This window comes from Neovison vison, chromosome 5 (genome assembly GCF_020171115.1).
Source record: "Neovison vison isolate M4711 chromosome 5, ASM_NN_V1, whole genome shotgun sequence".
Classification (NCBI taxonomy): Eukaryota; Metazoa; Chordata; class Mammalia; order Carnivora; family Mustelidae; genus Neogale; species Neogale vison.
This window is the reverse complement of record NC_058095.1, coordinates 145,071,466-145,089,939: the sequence shown is the minus strand read 5'-3', so window position 1 is coordinate 145,089,939 and position 18,474 is coordinate 145,071,466.

The window sequence follows — 18,474 nt, the reverse complement described above, 5'->3', positions numbered from 1 at the left end:
TAATGAAATTAACTACATTACAGGATATATTATGTTTAGGGCAGTAGAAGCAAAAAACCATCTGACAGAAATTAATATTCATCCATGTGAAAAATTATCAGTTAAACTAAGTGTGAAAAAGAACTCTTGCCTTCTGATAAAAGGCTTCTACAAAAACTTATACCTATTTAAAGCCAAATTACTGAAGCTATATTTCTAAGATTAACAAATGCCAAAAATTTCCACTTCAATCAATTTATTGAACATTGTTTTAGAAGTTCTGGGCATTGTAATAAGTTAAAAAATACAGATTTGAAAGAAAGAAATACTTTCATTTCTATTATTTTTGTTTTGGAAGATACTTATCTATGTAAAATTAATAAAGGAACTGATGAAATAAGTACTAACACTAATAATGAAATGATTACATTCTCAAGATACAACGTTAATAAACCAAGAATCAAATAGAGTTCATAAAAACATTTAGAAAAGGAAATAAAAATAATTCTATTTACAATAGCATCAGTAACTAAGAGAAGGTAGGGATTAAAAAAAAAATCAAGTCCTCTGAATAAAAACTAAAAAAAAAACCTTCAAAAAAAGAAATAAAAACTTTAAAAAATAATAATTTTTTCTTAACTCTGTGTCACTAAAATATATGTAGTAGTTGAATAAAAATTAATTGGACAATGACTTCCAATGAGTGTTTCTAAAAATAAATGATTATGACTCAGGACACATCTGATATAGAAAATTTAGAACTTTTGGACCAGAATTGAAAATAGTACCAGTATTAAATGATCAGGTCTCTGAATGATCTGAAATGGTGCATTATTTATTTGTTGTAGCACCATGTTATTTCAGATACAACTTAATATTTTGGCTGTTGATTATGCGTGATCAGTAGTGAAGTCATATACCAGCATAGGACCCTGGGAACACTCAATCCAAAATGAAGTAACAAAACATATATTTTTGAACAGAAGATGGGCAAATGAATGAATGGACTCCTTTATTAAGATTTCCTCATTTTTCCACTTATTCATTTATTTATTTATTGAACTAATCACTGTACTGGATGATGAAGAATATATATCTTTTGAAATAATAGCACCTGTTTTATGGACCTTATATAACATGTGTAAGATATATATGACTTAAGTAAACTTTAAAAGATATGTAACACTATTAAATGTTACAAATGCTATAAAGAAAAATAGTACAGTGCGACAGCTTCTTTTTCTTTTGAAAATCCTGATTTTGAGTAATCGTATCAATCTGCCTACAGGAACTTGAAAAACTTTAACTGTGTTTTTATTTCTTCCTCAGAATATGATTGTCATTAATGGTAGAAAACCCCAACTTACTGTACAAATGCTTTCAGATATAAATATCCCAAAAATGTGGAAAATATTTTGAACTATTTGATTTACTTTTTATACTATAAGTGTTAAATAAATAAAAAAATATATATATATATAATACATAATTAGGTTAGAACAGAAGAAAACAGAGGCAGGGAATTGCTTTGCAACTAGAATATTGGATGCACAGGTAATTATATGTAATGCCTTCATGATGAATTCTATTAACCAGTAAATAAGAAAAGTTTAATACTAGTTACAAACTGAGAATAGAATCACAGAACCAAAAATCACATGTGTGCTGAAATTAGAAATGAGGAAAAATGAGACAGAATGCTAAAATCTAATATGAAAAGCAGGGAAGTAAAAGGTATCAAATATTACAATTATACTACAGGCAATGTGACATTTAAAGAGGTCAAAGAGGAGGATATTAGTAGTAGAATTACTATAAACTGGAAAGATTAAATATTTTATCTTGAAACTGGAATGGTTGAGTTCAGAATTTAAGAATTGCTCAATTTAGTTTGATAATAAATTTTCATGTGCTTGCTTTGGCAGCAAATATATGAAAATTGACAATAAAATTTCCAGGAGTTCTTACAAAATTGAGCCCTGGATTAGATTCCTTGAGGTTTTTGTGTTTTGAAAGTGCATATTTTCATCTGATTCTTGTGTATTATGCCTTGAATTGAGAGTCATCTTCCTGTAATATTTATTCAAAACAAGTTTGTGAGCTTCCTATATTATCATAATTCTATTTATATATGTTCATTATATAATAAATACATTTATGAATACTTAGGAAAATGGGAATAATTTGAAAAATATTGACCTTAAATATGAAAATAAATAAATTGATATTTATTAAAATATACTGAATAATTAAATGCTTTTCACCTTTCTAGCTTTATCATTTTCTTAACTTTTAATGTCTGATTGTAGCCTGATTATGACTTCCAGGTCTCATTCCACTGGAGCAGTGAAACCATCTTCCTGATTATACTACACATTGTGGAATCTGATCTCCCTGTCAGTTTAAGTTGGCTGTCCTTTATAATTGACACCTGTTTCACATGGATTTTATTTCTCACAAATCCTGAAGAATGTCTTTTTGATATCAGTTTCCTGTTGCAGCTGTCTAATTTGTCTAAAAAGTATAAATTCTTTTTTTAATTTATTTTTTATTTATTTTCAGCATAACAGTATTCATTGTTTTTGCACCACACCCAGTGCTCCATGCAATCCTTGCCCTCTATAGTACCCACCACCTGGTACCCCAACCTCCCATTCCCTTTGTTTTTAAGCTTATTTTACCTCTCTGTGACATACATGCTATTGACAGCTGCCTCCATTTGAAACTCCTTTTTCTAGTGGATTCCATGAGCCATTCCTCTCCCAGTTCTCCTTTTCTGACAACCTCTTTTGCTGGAAATTTATGTTCCTCTACTGCTTCTTAAATAATTATTTAAAAATTTTATCTTTGACTCCTTTTTGTTTCATTCTTCACATATAGTCAAGAAAAATTATCAATGCTTGCTTTCATTTGCCACAGATATTTCTACAATTCTCAAATTTAAAACAACTGCCTAGAAATTTATGTTGGATACCACAATAAAATCTCGCTTCCATTTACCTACACTTAAATGTACTAACAACACTTCAAATACAGACAAATTTAAACTAAACTCTCCTCCAGTGTTGTTTCTATAAATTAAACTGCACATACCTTACTTTTAACTCAATAAATTGTGCTGCCAGGTCTAAAAAATATTCAGAGATAGAAATTATTTTTAGGGGCGCCTGGGTGGCTCAGTGGGTTAAGCCGCTGCCTTCGGCTCAGGTCATGATCTCAGGGTCCTGGGATCGAGTCCCACATCGGGCTCTCTGCTCAGCAGGGAGCCTGCTTCCCTTCCTCTCTCTCTGTCTGCCTCTCTGCCTACTTGTGATCTCTCGCTGTCAAATAAATAAATAAAATCTTTAAAAAAAAAAAAGAAATTATTTTTAATACCTATAGCTCTTAACTTTTATAGCCATTTCCTCCCTTGTCCTATAAATTATTGATTATTAGCCCCTTCTCTTCTATCTATTCTCTCGAAACTATTGTAACTTGGATTTTCATACTTGAAAGCAGAGCTTGGACTCTCCCCTTCATTTTGTGTTAGCATACTGAGATCTCATATTGGTAGAATAGAAGATCAGAACTAGAAGAAGCAAGAGACCCAATTACATAGTGACTTACTAGACAAGTTAGTTTTTCTTCTTTTTATGTTAATATGCTGAAGTGGGTGGCCTCAACAGCAAGTCAGCCTGATTTCCTTCCAAATTTCCTTTCATCACTCCTTAAGATCTGTCATTATCTACACTGTGAGAACTTTTGTCCTTAACAAACTATCCTTTAAATTCTCAAAGTCTAAAATATTTAGTAATATTCTATAAATCACAGTGCAACTGTCAATATTTTGTATATTATACTAGTACTTTATGTCATCTTTGCCTTCAAATCAAGCATAAGCCTATCTCTACACTTAAATTCACAGTTCAGAAACTCTGAACTATGTATGATTCCATAAATGACCAAGTCCTTTTCCTTCTCCTCCTTCTCTTCCTTCCCCTCCTTCTCCTTCCCCAACTTCTCCTCCTCCTTCTCCTTCTCCTCCTACTCCTCTTCCTCATCCATCTTCTCATAATTATTATATTCTTTTTTCCTTAATGGTAAACACATTCTAGAATATATTCTCCACTTTTCAAGATCTTACATATATAAACGTCTCTCAAGTTTTAGTTATTTTAATATTTCTTCAAGAAGAATTGGGGGGAACTTGTGTGGCTCAGTGGGTTAAAGCCTCTGCTTTCAGCTCAGGTCATGATCCTAGAGCCCTGGGATTGAGTCCCGCATCGGGCTCTCTGCTCAGCAGGGAGCCTGCTTCCTCCTCCTCCTCCTCTCTGCCTGCTTCTCTGCTTACTTGTGATCTCCATCTGTCTTTAAAAAAAAAAGAATTGAAGCACCTAACTTTCATTACAATTTATATGCAGTTTAATGATAATTGTATTTAATAATTATTATTCACTTGCAGTGGGCTATAAATATATTGCTATCAGGATCCATGTCTGGATTTTGATAATTTCAATAGTAATTTCTAAATTAATAATTTATAAATTATGTTATCTAAAGCTATTTAAATCAATAAAATATAATTATATTGAGACAGGAACATTTTAAGTCTGGATGTTATACAGCTTTGGAATTATACATGAAAACTTTAATTAATACTACAATATGATACCAACATATGCAAACTCATATAATGGTTGACATTACTATTAATAATATTTAGAGGTAAAACTTTTTAATGTGAGAAATTTTATATTGAATCATATTTTCAAATTAAATTCTGTTTAGTAATTTTAGATTTTTTTTCTTATATAGGCTTATTTACATTTACAAGTAAGATTCCTAGCATTATTTATAAAAATTGTGCTATTTCGCAACTTTATATATATATTAATACACCGCTCTTTCAAGTACACAAATGGGCAAACTAGTTGCATGACCTTGCACATGCATTTAAAATAATAGCAATAATAAAGTACTCAACACAATCTCATTTTGCTGGTACTATTCATTGATTCCATGTATCTTCTATTGCTTCGGATATTTTGCATAATTTCTGGATGGGAGAGATCTACATGAAGGTGCATTTCCAGGCAACCTGAACAAGTCATTAATTCTTCCTTATGATTAAAAGTGTTATCATCCCTTCTCATGGAGTTGTCTACTACTGTGATCATTGAAAATTGTATTTGCTGTCAGCACGCTCAATGGCTGACACTAAGTATATAAATCAGAGAATTGTCATATTTATCAATGTCTAAGTATGAATTTCTACTGAGTAAGTCTGAAATATAATCTAAGTAATGCGCTGCCCCCAAAAATAACAAAATAAAATACAAGTAGAAGAAATGCATTAATCAATTGAGGATGAGTCCAGGGAAGTTTCCTGAGTAGATCAAGTTTTATAAAGGATTTTGATATAGGAAATGAGTTTGAATGATATAAATTTCAACCAAATTTCCATCTCCTTATTAAGTTTCTGTTTAAAACTTTTACTACTTGTTGTGGAATTATCCCCATCCAGAAATATCTTAAAATGTATCTAATTAGACTATAAAACTCAAAGTAATTTGTCCTTAAACTTTCTTTGAACAGAGAACAGCACTTCTACTATTGCTAACACCACTGCCTTCCTCACATTGTTTTTATTATATGTAAACTATTACTTTTACTCTGCCACCCCAAGGAGGGAAATGCTTCAATATATCATTCAAAGCAATATGGCTTTAATTAATTAAGGTAACATATAAGGCATTAATTTAATCTCTAATTATACAATGTAATAGTTTTCCTATTTTACTTTGGCTCAGATGGTTTAAATAATCTGGCCAGGATCACAAAGCTAATGAGTGAATAATTTAGAATTCAAGTCCATAACTGCATGTTTCTAAACCCACATTAGTTTCATTAATCATAATCCCAAAATTGTAACCATCATAAGGCCTATGACATTAGGCCCACCACTAAGAACATTTAAAAGATTTCCATAGAATATATGTATGACAAAGTCTAAATTAACTATCTGATCTAGAGATTCAATGTGTGTTCCATCAAAGTCTTAGCAAATTATCTTTGAATATCAACAACCTGATTCTAGAGTTTATATGGAAAGGGAAAAGACCTGAAACATCCCAAACAATACTGAAAAAGACTGACCAATACTTGACTTCAAGACTTACAATAAAGCTACAGTGATCTAGACAGTGTGGTCTTGGTGGAAGAGTAAAGAAGTAGGTCAACAGAACAGATTGGAAAACCCAACATTATTATGTCCACTAGGTCTCTGAGAATTGTAATCCATCAGATATAGGATTCTTAATCTTATTTTTGTCTCTTTTATGTCTAGGAGACATTTTTATGCAAGTTGAACATTTGGAATTTACATTTACAGCTTTATTTTGTTATATATACACAGAATTATATTAAAGAGTCATACTAAAGCTTTATAAATAGTCAAGGTAAATAAAAATCCTTTCAAGGAATTTACATAATTTGCCTGTAGATTAAGATATTTGCTTTTCCTGTCTGGTACTATTCAGTTAGGCCAAAGGACCAAAGGACAAAATTATTAATCCCTCTGATTTCAGATTTCCTATGCCTTTAATGATAGTACCTTACATAGTACCTTAGTAACTCTTGAATTCTGCATTTAGCATGGCAAATGTGAAACTAGCTCAAATTTTTCTGACATGAACAGTAGGAAAACAATTGGTCGAGCGGCCAGTTGAAACCAGGGCTGACACAGAAGTCATAGTGGGACTCCTAGGTCAATACCTATATATCTTCCCTTGTCACTTGCATTAATCATGTTACATTCTGGAAAAGATGAGAAGATACAGGGGGAATGCTCAGAATTATTCTACAATTCTACTCAATTATTTCAGAATTCATCAAAGTTATTAACTGATTATTAAAGTACAGTAGTAGTGAAGTACACATACAAAAATTGCTTTTCTCCTTCCATTTAATAATGTGTTTCATTATTTCCATCCAAATCTCTCAAAGAGTCTTCTACAAAAGGTAAAACAACAGGCATGATGAATTTACAACAGCCATCATATGGTTGTATACATAGATAAAAATCTACAGAAAATTAATTAAAATAAATATGTTCATTTAGAAAAAGCAATACATAATCAAATTTTTCTATTTTATTTAGCTACATATATACCATTTGTACAAAATAATTGTATATACTAAAATACAAAATTAATAACATTTTTAATATCAGCAACAAACAAAAATTTGAGATTTAAGAAAATACTGTTCACAACAAGATCTAAATGTCAAATAACATTAAAAACATTTAGAGATGGTGAGAAAAACTTTGTAAACTCTAAAAGATTAAGGAAAAAATTATGGTGAACATATATAAATGGAAGTCTGTTGTGAATTTTAATGACTAGTAATTTAAAGATTTAATTTTTACCTGTATTAGTTTACAGCTTTTGTGTCATCCCAGTCAAAATCCTACAAGTATGTGTTTGCATGTATAAGCATGCCTTATATGTCTGAAACTAGAGAAACCAAATCCAAAATTTATATGGAAGTATAAAGGATCATAAGTAACAGGACTGGCAAGCTGGAAGGACCAATCTAATGGGAGGTAGCTCGTATCTCAGAGTTTCAGAAATTAACAATAAGGAAATCTGATTCATGAACTAGCAGAAAGGGAACAGAAATTGAACAATACATACATGTTTGCTTAATTGATGGGAAAAAATGCATTGCAGAGTAGTAAAGAAAGAACACTGTTTTCAATAAGTAACTTTAGTTCAATTCACTACTATAAAGAGAAAAAAAAGTTTAATTTGCTAATTCTCAAATTATATTTAAAATTAAGTTCCCTGTAAAGGGAGGATTAAAAACAAAAACAAACAAACAAACAAAAATCTCTTAAGAGGATAATAGGAAATACAGCTCTGGCTACTGAGTTTTAGAATGGAGGAGATATGGCAATATCTATTCACTGTTGGTGGGAATGTAAATTGGTCAACTATGGTAATAGATGGTCAACTATGGTAATAGAATAGCGGTAATATCCGCTAAAGTTTGACATGCACAACTTCAGTGAAAAACCACATCTACTCCTAGATGTGTGTTTAATTGTGATGCATGTACTTGATGTACAAAAATGTTTATAGCAGCATCAAATCAGAAATCACATAAATGTCCATTAACACTGAAGTATATCGAAAGTTTGAAGAAAAATACAGCAATACATTGGACAGATGATGTCTACATCCAACGATATGGTTAAATATCATAAATGTCAAGTTTAGCAAGATATCCAAGAACACCAAATATATTAATCCATTTATATGAAGTCCCTAAATAGCCAAAATGAAATTCTACTAGCAGAAAACAGAATTCTGCCCCTTTATGAGAAAGAAAGAATGAAGTGTTGTGAAAAGGAATGTGTCTTGGAAAATACTAAAATATATTACTTTACTAGGTTTGGGAATGGTTATATAAAACTACTATTGGATAATTCATTGCATTGTAGAATTTTGTCCTGTGTACTTTTACTATATATACGTTACAATAAGAAGTTTAAATAATTAAAAGAATTTATTTTTTTCTAAAAATATGATTGTTCAGTTTAGAAATCTCTCTTAAGATTTAGTTATTTTATTGTCTAACTTTCCTGTACCAGTACAATTTCTAATTATTTTCCAGGTGTTCAAAGTTTCCTGTACCTATTTATTCCATATATTTTCTCCCTAAATGCTACACTGTGCAACCCTCTTGAACCATATTTAATTTTATTTAAAGATATTATTGATTTATTTGTCAGAAAGAGAAAGAGAGCATGTGAGCATAAGCAGGGAGAAGCAGCAGGCAGAAGGAGAAGCAGGCTCCCCACTGAACAAGGAACTCAATGCTGAATGTGATCCTAGGATCCTGGGATCGTGACCTGAGCCAAAGGCAGATGCTTAACCAACTGAGTTAACCAGGCCTCCCCCATTTTACATTTTATAAACAAATAGTGCTTCAGCTTAGCTTGTGCAGTCAAATGCTCTACCACTGAGCTATACCCCCGTCAGCTTAGCTTGTGGTTTGTTGTTGTTTTTTTTTCCTTGTCAAAGTGGCATCCCTTAAATTTCCCTTCTAGTATCTTCTCATGGCCCTTTTCATCACTATTCATTATTGTTAGCTCTTATATGAGACATTCTATTTTTGTGACTCATTTTTTCCAAGTCTTCAATACAGTTATCACATATTATTCTCATTGTTTCACTATATAATTATGTTTACTAAATATGTATTCATATATGTTTTGAAAGCTCTTTCTGAAATGAATACATACGCATAAATTTTTCACTGCAATTCTGTATATCTTGTGTTTTCTATCATTATCAACTGAAATCAATTCTTGCAAATTGGAGACTGACTTGGAAAACCGAGTAACTTTGTTTATTCTGATCTCTCTGCAAAATACATAAACAATTTATGAATAATGGGTATTTGACTTCATAAGTTGCCATGCATGATCAGTATAGACTGTAAAATTATTAGTACATGAGTATTAACTTTCTCAAGTTATGATCCATTATCCACTTTATATGATCCATGATCCACTTTAATATATTTAGTGAGAGGGTATGTGGTAGATTTAGATTTTGTGTTTTGGCACATGGTTCTATTTTTCTAGTTGAAATCTAATTCCATTTATTCTATTTTTTGTAAAGCAGCATGTCTTTTTTTCAAGCATGTTTTCTTTATCATGACAAGAATCATGGAGTTTTCCTTTAAAAAATATTTCTTGGATATTAACACTGATCACAGAGAATAAAAGAATACGCTAACATATGACAAATTCTAGTTAAGTGTCTAAATACTTTTGGCAACCATATATTAGTCATCTCAGTATGTTATTAGTTCCTCAAATATTCCATGCATATGTTTTAAGAAGCAGTAGGGTTGTAGAAATATTATTTAATTTATATCAAGTTTAAGCAATCCAAAATATACTCTCAGAGAACATAATTAAATGGTGGCTTATATTATTGCCTTAACATATAGATAGAACAAAATGAAGTCAAATGAACAGAGAATAAAAATATGAATGGTTAATGAAAACCCATTTGTATTCTGAAGAGTAATAATTTATGTTATGATTCTGAAATAGATTTATGGTATAGAAGCATTTAACATTTCTTATTGACATCATGACATTTTAAATATCTTTGAAACTATTATAAACATTGAATGAGAAATAAATCCTGCCCAAAGAGAGTGTAAACACTATTTCTCATACTTACAGAATCAAATGAGAACAAGTTAAGGTGAAGAAATCTAGGTATTGTTAGCTGGCCATTTTATGATGATTTTACTCATTAAATGATCTAAAGTTAAGTATAAGAAATATAGTCTCCTGATGCCCTGTTTACCATTAATACAAATTGGCAAAATATCTGTGGTAAATCTGTACCAGTAAAATCATATCGTACTACTTATAGGTTGCTATGACCATGTAATAACAAAGGAATGATGGTGGTTTCATAATTAAAAAAATATATAAATTAAATATATATGAGAAACTAGATGGATTAAATATCACCAATTCTTATCAAAATGATCTTAATATTCCAGAGGAAATTTTAAAAGTAATTGGTTAATTTCTAATATAGGGAGTATGAATTTTGATCAAGAAAGGATGCTGTACTTTATCAAATGTTTTTCAACATCTATTAAGAGTATCATATGGTTCTTGCTCTTTCTTTTACTAATGTATTGTATCACATTGATTGATTTGTGGATGTTGAACCAACCTTGCAGCCCTGAAATAAATCCCACTTGGTCATGGTGAATAATCCTTTTAATGTTCTGTTGGATCCTTTTGGCTAGTATTTTGGTGAAAATTTTCACATCTGTGTTCATCAAGGATATTGGTCTGTAATTCTCTTTTTGATGGGGTCTTTGTCTTGTTTTATGATCAAGGTAATGCTGGCCTCATAAAATGAGTTCAGAAGTTTTCCTTCCATTTCTATTTTTTGAAACAGTTTCAGGAGAATAGGAATTAGTTCTTCTTTAAATGCTTGGTAGAATTCCCCTGGGAAGCCATCTGGCCCTGGGCTTTTGTTTATTGGGAGATTTTTGATGACTGCTTCAATCTCCTTTCTAGTTATGGGTCTGTTCAGATTTTCTATTTCATCCTGGTTCAGTTGTGTAGTCTATATGTCTCTAGAAATGCATTCATTTCTTCCAGACTGTCAAATTTGCTGGCATATAGTTGCTCATAATATGCTCTTATAATTGTTTGTATTTCTTTGGTGATGGTTGAGATCTTTCCTCTTTTATTCATGATTTTATTTATTTGGTTCCTTTCTCTCTCTCTCTCTCTCTGATAAGTCTGGCCAGGGTTTTATCAATCTTATTAATTCCTCCAAAAAACCATCTCCTAGTTTCATTGATTTGTTCTATTGTTGTTGGTTTTTTTAATGTCTATTTCATTGATTTTTGCTCTAATCTTTATTATTTCTCCTCTCTTGCTGGGTTTAAGCTTTCTTTGTTGTTCTTTCTCCAGCTCCTTTAGGTGTAGGGTTAGGTTGTGTATTTGAGACCTTTCTTGTTTCTTGAGAAAGGTTGGTATTGCTATATATTTTCCTCTCAGGACTGCCTTTGCTGTGTCCCACAGATTTTGAACAGTTGTGTTTTCATTATTATTTATTTCCATGAATTTGTTTTCAATTCTTCTTTAATTTCCTGGTTGACCCATTCATTCTTTAGGAGGATGCACATTAACCTCCATGTTTTGGGGTTCTTTCCAAACTTCCTCTTGTGATTGAGTTCTAGCTTCAGAGCACTGTGGTCTGATAATATGCAGGGAATGATCCCAGTCTTTTGCTACCAGTTGAGACCCGATTTGTGAACCAGGATGTGATTTATTCTGGGGAATGTTCCATGTGCACTAGAGAAGAATGTGCATTCTGCTGCTTTGGGATGGAATGTTATAAATATATCTGTGATGCCCATCTGGTCCAGTGTGTCATTTAAGGCCTTTATTTCCTTGTTGATCTTTTGCTTGGATGATCTGGTGTATATATATATACAATGGAATACTATGCAGCCATGAAAAAATGAAATCTTGCCATTTGTGATGATGTGGGTGGGACTAGAGGGTATTATGCTGAGCGAACTAAGTCAATCAGAGAAAGATAATTATCATATGATCTCCCTGATATGAGGAAGTTAAGAGACAATGTGGAGGGTTTAGGGGGGAAGGGGAAGGAAAAAATGAAACAAGATGGAATCAGGAGGGAGACAAACCATAAGAGACTCTTAATCTCACAAAACAAACTGAGGGATGTGAGGGGAGAGGAGGTAGGGGGAGGGTGGTTGGGTTATGGACATTGAGGAAGGTATATGCTATGGTGAGTGCTGTGAAGTGTATAAACCTGGCAATTCACAGACATATACCCCTGGGACTAATAAAACATAATATGTCAATAAAAAATTTAAAAAATTATGAAAAAGAAGTATGAATTTAAATCAAAGACTTAACAGTACATATATAAGTTGCTTATATATAATTTATTATTATAAATTAAGGTTAAAATCTTTTAAAATATTGAAAATTGTTATAGAAATAAATTACCTATTATTAATATCATTATAAAGTATATTTAATCATCTACCATTACTAAAATAAAGAAAAGAGAAAGTGAGGGGCACTGAGTGGCTCAGTTTGTTAAGTGTGTACCTTTGGCTCAGGCCATGGTCTTGGGGCCCTGGGATTAAGCCCTGCATCAAGCCCTGTATCAGCTTCCCTGTTCAGTGAGGAGTCTGTTTCTCGTTCTGCCCATCATTCTGCTTGTGCTCTCTCTCAGTCAAAGAAATAAATAAAATCTTTTAAAAAAAAAAAGAAAGAAAAGAAAGAAGGGAGTGAGAGTGAAAGCAAGAGAGATTCATCAGATATTTTTAAAAAAATTATATATCAAATTAAAATATATGTTAATAAAATATTACTAAGCCTAAAAAAATGGCAAAATTTTCATATTCTTTGCTGAAGGCTACACTTACATTATACATTTGTAATTCACAATAATGGTCATTAATAATCAAACACTAAAATGTAGGGTTCAAATATTTTTTAAGTCTATGTCCTGGGGACATATTGACTTTTGATATTAAAAAGGAAGAAATATGAAATATTTTTTGAGTTGTGAGAGATTTTGAGGAAAGCTTAATATCAACACTGAATTTTTCTCACCTAAATTCAATGGAGTCTATAAATCCTACCCCAAATTCTACTAAACAGATTTTGTGAGATGTACCATTGATATTTGCAAGCATAGTTTTTCCAATTAGTATGACATGAGGTAGCTTATTTTAGAAATAAAATATTTTGTACTTTACAAAGTTTTATTCATTCACCAAAATAATAAATAAAAGTATGCTGAATAAAATTACTAAAAATTGAGAAATGTAAGAAGCATATCCTACCAAAAAAAAATTTAATATTCTTTAGGGAAGAGGGTAAAATAAATGAACAAAAAATGTATAATATTGGTCATGCCTTATGTAGGATATCTATAAGGGATATGAGTGCAAAATAATTCATGTTGAAGGTACGGGAAAGGATTCTTTGAGTTGCCAAAGCTCGGACTCTACCATAATTGTAATTTAATATAAACCACCAAAACTGAAACAGGAAGAAATAGAAAACTTGAACAGACTGATAACCAGCAAAGAAGTAAAATCAGTAATCAAAAATCTCCCCAAAAACAAAAGTAAGTCTGGGTGGCTTCCCAGGGGAATTCTACCAAGCATTTAAAGATGAGTTAATACCTATTCTTCTCAAACTGTTCCAAAAAATAGAACTAGAAGGAAAACTTCCAAACTCATTCTATGAGACCAGCATTACCTTGATTCCCAAACCAGACAAAGACACACTCCCAAAAATTACGAGCCAATACCTCTCATGAAGATGGATGCAAAAATTCTCAACAAACCACAAAAAAGTTAAACCTAATGGTACATTAAAATAATCATTCATCACAATCAAGGGGGATTAATTCCTGGGCTACAGGGTTGTTCAATATTCAGAAATCAATCCTCGTGATACACCACAGTAAGAAAAGAAAGGATAAGAACCATATGATTGTCTAAATAGACGCAGAACAATCATTTGACAATATACAGCATCCATCCTTGATAAAAACCCTCAACAAAGTAGAGATAGGGGAAACGTACTTCAGCATCATTAAGGCCATATATGAAAGATCCCCAGCTAATATAATCCTCAATGGGAAAAACTGAGAGTTTTTCTCTATGGTCAAGAATTATACAGGCAGGGACATCTGGATGGCTCAGTGGGTTAAAGCCTCTGCCTTCTGCTTGGTCATGATTCCAGTGTCCTGGGATTGAGACCCTTGTCAGGCTCTCTGCTCAGCAGGGAGACTGCTCTCCCTCCACCCCCACTGCTTGCCTCTCTGCCTACTTGTGATCTCTGTCTGTCAAATAAATGAATTAAAAAAAAATTTAAAGAATTATACAGGCATGTCCACACTCACCATTGTTACTTAACAGTACTAGAAGTCCTAGTTTCAGCAATCAAACAAAAAGAAATAAAAGACATCCAAATTGGCAAGGAAGAAAATAAACTTTCACTCTTCACAGATGAAAATTTACTCTACGTCGGATATCTATGGCAGGGAGCTCGAAGCTGTGTGGCCAGGGAGACAAAAGGTAGAATCATCACACAATGATCTAAATCTGATTTGTTTTCTTTTGGGGAGGGATGGGGGTTCAAGAAGAATAGAGAAATATTTAAAAAACAGCTTTGGAGCAATATCTAATTTCAGAAGTAGCTGAAATTTCTCAATAACAACTGTGTTCTTGATTTTTCAGAAGCAACAACTCTTTTTTGTTTTTTAAGTTTTTATTTATTTATTTGAGAGAGAGTGTGAGAGAGCATGAGAGGGGAGAAGGTCAGAGGAAGAAGGTCCCCATGGAGCTGGGAGCCCGATGCGGGACTCAATCCTGGGACCACGGGATCATGACCTGAGCCGAAGGCAGTTGCCCAACCAACTGAGTCACCCAGGCACCCCCAGAAGCAACAATTCTAATGTCAAAGTCTTTCAGGAAAACAACAAGGACTTTATTCCCAGTGCTCGACCCTGAAGCCATCCCCAGCTGTCCACAAGCTGTTTACATTGCCCACAATAGTCAGTAGACTAGAGACATTGAGATTCTGCACAGTGAAGGAAATGGTCAATATACCAAAAGGCAAAAAAAAAAAAAAAAAGGCAAACAATGGAAAGTGGAAAAAAATTGCAAATGATAGATAGGATCAAAGGTTAATATCCAAAATCTGTAAAGAACTTATCAAACTCAACATCCATAATGCAGATAATCCAGTTAAGAAATGGACAGAAGACATGAGCTTTAGACATAACAGAACCATGACATTTTTCCAAACAAGACGTAAAGATGGCTAACAGACATCACTCATCATTAGGAAAATTCAAATCAAAACTACAATGAGAGATTACTTCACACCTGTCAGAATAGCTAAAATTAATAGAACAGGAAACAAGTGTTGGTGAGGGTGCAGAAAAAGGGAAACACTCTTATACCATTGGTGGGAATGCAAACTGATGTGACCACTCCAGAAAACAGTAAGGAGGTTCCTCAAAAAGTTAAAAATAGCTCTATGCATGACTCCACAATTTAACTACTAAGTATTTATCCAAAAGATACAAAAATACTGATTTGAAGGGATACAGGTACCCCAATGTTTATAGCAGCATTATCAAATATAACCAATCATGGAAAGAGTCCAAATGTCCATCGACTGATGTATGGATAAAGAAGAGGAGGTAAATATATACCATGAAATATTAGTCACAAAAAAGAATGAAACCTTGTCATTTGCATAGATGTGGGGGGGAGCTAGAGTGTATTATGTGTATTACACTAAGCAAAATAAGTCAATCAGAAAGAGAAATACCATATGATTTCCCTTATATGTGGAATTTAAGAAATGAAACAGATGAACATGGAAGAAAAAGAGGAAGACAAACCATGAAATAGTTTCTTTATTATGGAGAAAAACCTGAGGATTTCTGGGGGAGAGGTGGCAGGGCAGATGGATTAAATGGGTAATGGTCATTAAGGATGGCACTTGTCATGATGAGCACTGGGTGTGGTTTTTAAGTGAAGATTCTCTAAATTCTACTTCTGAAGCTAATATTACACTATATGTTAACTAACTAGAATTAAATAAAAACTTAAAAAAAAAAAATAAGGGGCACCTGGGTGGCTCAGTCTGTTAAGTGGCTGCCTTCAGCTCAGGTCATGATCCCAGGGTCCACAGGGAGCCTGCTTCCTGCTCTCCCACTTCCCCTGCTTGTGTTCCCTCTCTCGCTGGGTCTCTCTGTCAAATAAATAAATAAAATCTTTAAAAAATAAAGAAACCAACTAACAAATAAATACATAAATAAATGACTATAATCAGGAGTGAAGATTACCATGCATCTTTACCATTTCTTTTTATAAAACTCAAATATTAGGGTGCCTGAGTGGCTCAGTGGATTAAAGCCTCTGCCTTCGGCTCAGGTCATGATCCTGGAGTCCTGGGATCGAGCCCTGCATGGGGCTCTCTGCTCAGCAGGGAGCCTGCTTCCCCCTCTCTCTCTGCCTGCCTCTCTGCCTACTTGTGATCTCTGTCTATCAAATAAATAAATAAAATCTTAAAAAAGAAAACAAATATTATGAGACAGGACTATGGCTAGAATAAGAGCCATGCTCTAAACTAAGAACAAAACAATAGACCTTAATAAGGAATCAAAAGTAGTCTGACTGGAGAAAAACGTATGAGAAAATTTAGGTGACTGAATTTGCCAGAGTTTTTTGATAAAATATTATCAGCATTATCAGTGATAGGAAAAAGGAAAAAAAAAAAACAAACAGCAATACTTGACTGCTTTAAAGTTAAAAACTTTTGCTCCATCAAAGACACTGTTAAGAAAATGAAAATAAGCCACATTTGGGGAGAAAATATTTGTAAAACCCACATCCAATAAAGGACTTGTATCCACAATATGCAAAAAACTCTTAACAATTAAAGAGTGGGCAAAAGGAATGCCTGGATAGCTCAGTCTATTAAACATCTGCCTTTGGCTTAGGTTGTGATCCCAGGGTCCTGGGATCAAGTCCTGCATTGGGTCCCCTGCTCAGTGGGGAATCTGTCTCTCCCTCTGCCTGCTGCTCCTTCTGGTTATGCTCTCTCTCTCTCTCTCTCTCTTTCTGACAAATAAATAAAATCCTAAAAAAAAAAAAAAAAAAAAAGTGGGCAAAAGATCTGAACAGACACCTTACCAAAGAAGACATACAGATGAGAAATAAGCATATGAAGAGATGCCTGACAATTTATGTAATTAAGGAATTTCAATTAAAACATTGAAATACCACCAGACACCTACTAGAATGTCTAAAATCTAATATGGCAGGAACACCAGATTCTGGTCAGGATGTGGAGCAACAAAAACTCTCATTCATTGCTGGAGAGAATGCAAAATGGTATGACCACTATGAAGAATAGTTTGGCAGTTTTTACAAAACAAAATAGTCTTACTATGCTATATCCATCAATCAAGTTCCTAAGTATTTACCCAAATGAGCTGAAAATAAAAACACAAAAACTTATCCAGGAATGTTTAGAGCAGTTTTACACATTATTGCCTAAACTTGGAGATCACCCAGATGTCCTTCAGTAGGTAAATAGATAAATAAACTATACACATCCATATGAGGGTCAATACTTAAAATAAATTATTCAAAGATTTGTGAGTCTCTTAAGATGGAAAATTATACAATATTTATGAAACTAAGAAAACCTGAATATACTCTAAAATATCCTGTTTCCATACAGTCATTGCTACTTGCGCTTCATTTACATTCAGTAGAAATTTGAGACTGACTTCCTGTATCTCTCTAAGAAAAAAGGAATTTAGTAACCTCTCCTTAGGTCTCATTTTTCTAAGAAGAGTTAGACCTCACTAACATCTGTTTAATCATCACTGTTAAAAGAAAGAAATTACCTGCCTGGATTATATTGATTGGCTTGACCTGGGGTGAAATTGAATGGAAATATCATTCTAATGAAATGCTCTAGAAATAAAATGGGCATATGTCTATTTTCTTAGTAACAATATTAATAGAATGTTCTCCGTGAAAAAGATTACCATGGTTGGCGGCATCAAATAGTTATTTTAGAAATTAGATATTTGATTTTTTAAAATTTTTATTTATTTTTTTAATTTCTTTTTAGCATAACAGTATTCACTGTTTTTGCACCACACCCAGTGCTCCATGCAATACGTGCACTCCCTAATACCCATTTGATTTTAAAAGATTTTTTGGGGGGTGAGATTAAAGAGATCTAACCACCCAGACTGAGCAAGATTTATTTCATATATAAAAAGCTAAATGCAAACATCTGGTAAAGGGAGTAGGAAGCATTTACAAAAATGATTTTTGAAGAATCTGTTCTTCCTCAGGTATACT